General features: G+C 30.8%; 1 long non-coding RNA gene across 2 annotated transcripts in view; it reads left to right on the forward strand.

Annotated features, from left to right (window-relative positions):
- Positions 1 to 1849: 1849 nt before the first annotated feature.
- Positions 1850 to 3473, forward strand: part of LOC108526427 (uncharacterized) — a 76405-nt gene continuing 74781 nt past the window's right edge. For both annotated transcript variants that reach the window (XR_001884522.1, XR_001884523.1), the window contains exon 1: positions 1850 to 2027. This is a non-coding gene — a long non-coding RNA (uncharacterized LOC108526427). The remainder of the gene's footprint in view (positions 2028 to 3473) is intronic.

Genomic DNA, 3473 nt, shown 5'->3' on the forward strand with positions numbered 1-3473 from the left:
TAGTACAAATTATTTTCATAAAATGAATCTAAATGGTATCTGGAAGTTTATATGATAAATAATTTTCTTTCTTCATTTCTTTTCTCTATTAATTGTTTTGCTTCTTGAAGTTTATTAACTTTATTAAGTGTAGCCTAATAATTGATATTTTTACTTTTAGACTATGCATTTAAACCCTTAAACAGTAATAATTTGAATCAGATTTCCTTTTAAATTCATTTTGCTAATTAATTAATATATAATAGTTTTACATATTTATGGGGTACTTTTTTGATACATGCCTACATTGTATTAGGATAATTGGAATATTTGTCACCTCAAACATTTATTATTTCTTTGTCCTGGGAACATACCAAATCTTTTCTTGCTGCTTTTAAATATGCTATACATTCTTGCAAGCTATAGTTACTCTACTTTAAAGAACATACTTTAACTGTATATTTTGTTAGAAAGTTATGTATTTGCTTATAAGTTGTTCTTACATTATTCACCTATTTTCAGTTGTGTCTTCTAATGTCTAATATTACTAATTTATACATTTTTTCTTTTAAAAATGCATCTTTTGTTCTTCTTGATGTTTTCTACTGTTTCTTTGTTTTCACATGTCTCTGCTTTTAATTCTATTACTTCCTTCCTTCCACTTCATTTGGACTTATTTTGTTATGTCTTTTCTAATTTTAGATTCAGAACCTTAACTCATTATTTTCATCTTTTCTTTTCTAATAGAAATATCTAAAACTATACATTTTCATATGACTGTGAATGTAGCTATGTCATACACATCTATATATATTCTTATTATTACTCAGTTGAAAAAGTTTATTTTTTTATGAACATAAATGATTACTCATATATTAGATCTTCGATGCTTGTTGACAACAATTTAATGAGACGGGTTCTATAATTATCCCTACTTCACAGATGGGGAAAACTGAGAAACATAGCAGATAAGAAAAGTTCCTAATAACACAAATGGTGGAATTGGGAATTAAATCTGGGCAGTTTGTCTCCACAGTCATCTCTTAGTGTGTTTTATTTTATTATGGTTTCAGTTCCTCCTCTCATTATTGTGGGCATACTTGCTATTAATTTTTTTTAGATTATATAAAATATTTTATTATCGCCAGTTCTTGAGGAATTGCTTTTCTTTTTGGGAGAGTCTGACAGTTTTCTTCCATTATTGATTCCCTCATTTGACTTATAATTTTACTATAGTGGCAATTCTATGTTCATTTGCAGTCAGGTTTTTTCTACCAGGGAAATGTCAATTGTTTTTCATACCTGGCATCTTAGGAAGAAGACACAATTTTGTGCACGGGCATAGGAGTGGCGCACAGAGATTTTCTAATCTCCTCTAATGAAGAGGCAGCCCTTTCCATGCCTCAGAATTCCACAAGGATTTCTTCTGTAGTTCCCTATGGGGGTCTGGCTCACTGCCACATTTATTGTCTCTCCGGAGGTGCTAGAACCCTTGTTGTCCACTACAGTGTGGGGAGGTACTTTTCTTTCTAAAATTAAGCTATTTATTTATTTGATATAGTTAAATAAGTATATTATTATTATTATTATTATTATTATTATTATTTATCTATGTATTTCTGGACGTTTTGTTTCTATCTTGAAATTAAACTGGGTATTTAAGATCCCGCCTTTACTATATGAAGGACAAAAGGAGTAAACTGAAAGATGGGTAGTAGGATCATATTCAACAAAACATCTGTCTTAAACTTTTGGTCGTTTCAGATGATCAAGTTAACGTGATGTCATTAAGGTGTGTCCTGATCCATTATGACTCTGTTCTTACAAAAAGGGGAAACTTGATCACTGAGACAAACAATTGCAGGGGCAATGTCAAGGGATTATGAAGGAAGAGATTGAAGAGAGACATCTACAAACCAAAGAACATCAAAAATGGCCAGCAAAACACCAGGAGCTAGAAAGAGGAAATGAAATAGATTCTCCCTCACAGCCTTCAGAAGCAAACAACCCTGCTGGACCATGATGTCGAAATTTTAGCACCCAAAACTGTGAGACAATAAATTTATATTATTTTAAGTCAATCAGTTATAGTCCTTAGAGTAGCACTAGGAAACCAGCACTAAAGTTATTTGGTCAAAGGACATCAAAAATATTTGAGTATCTCCGAATATTACTTTTTCTCTCAGAGTCTGACAGGAATATATAAAATAGAACCATACATTCTAAAAGTACATTTTGTATTAGTAAATGTTGGCCCCAAAGCTTGGGGATTCTCGTAAGATTCAACGAGACTAAATGGATCATGAAGACAAGTCCTTTAACCACAGCTACAAAGAAACCAAGGAAGATGTGTGTTTATCTTTTTCACTGAGTTCTTAACTATTTTTTTTTTTAAATTTTACAATGGATTACAAATAAGACTGGGTCAAGAAAATTCCAAGTCACCTCTTATGCTTTGTAGAAATGAAACATTTTGTTGGAGAAGGATATGGCAGATTTCTAATTTCAGTTAAAAATATAGCTTCATGTCTATGCCATCTGGAATTTAGATTATTTGGAACAATAGGAGAGATTAAAACCATCCCTTCCTTGTGAAATACCCTTTACTTGATGAGCCATAACAGGGGACTCTTCTTAGGACTGAAGAAAAATAAATTTGTACTGACTTATTTCTAAAAGAGTAGGAAAAAATGTATCAATGCAGATAGAGATAGTACTTTCTTTTATCTAAAGGCCGACAGCATTTAAATAAAATATTTATAGCTCTTTTAAGAGAGAGTATGGGTTCAGTTATTCTCAGGAAATCTCTCTGTTATCTTTACAAAGTTCTGACTAAAGAAAGAATCCATGTGGTATTAAATAGAGCTATTTGAACTCAGTGACTCAAATCTATATATTGAATCAAGGGTCTCTTTCTCAGAGAAGTTAAACTTGGATATTGATGAAGAGGATGATAGATATAACCATAACATTTATTAAGAAATATCTCTGTGCATGGCAACATGCTAAGGAGATTTAAAAACTTGTTCTATGTGACATGACTAATTCCTGAAGAGCTGGGAATTTTTTTTTTTTTTTCAAAATTGCTATTTCTAAACTATACTACATTTCCACAGCATCCCTTTCCTTTAAGAGTCCTCCTTAACCAAGGTTTACATTTATTAGGAGATGCTACAAAAAATACACTGTATTATTTATTTTCTTTTTTTTTCCCTATGGTATTGATGCCACAAATGGTATTTTTAATATATTCTGTGCCCATCAGCATGTGTTTATAATTTTTTATTTATCCTATATAAAATAAAAAGTGAAGTTACAAATAAAAATTACAATAATACTGGTTTTTTTTTTAGTTTAAAAACACTCTGTAATATTTTATGCTTTTTTATTAAAATTTTTTTTATTTTTATTTTATTTTATTTTATTTTATTTTTTTTTGAGACGGAGTCTCGCTCTGTCGCCCAGGCTGGAGTGCAGTGGTCGGATCTCAGCTC

Source organism: Rhinopithecus bieti, unplaced genomic scaffold (assembly GCF_001698545.2).
Source record: "Rhinopithecus bieti isolate Rb0 unplaced genomic scaffold, ASM169854v2 scaffold_3067, whole genome shotgun sequence".
Taxonomy (NCBI): Eukaryota; Metazoa; Chordata; class Mammalia; order Primates; family Cercopithecidae; genus Rhinopithecus; species Rhinopithecus bieti.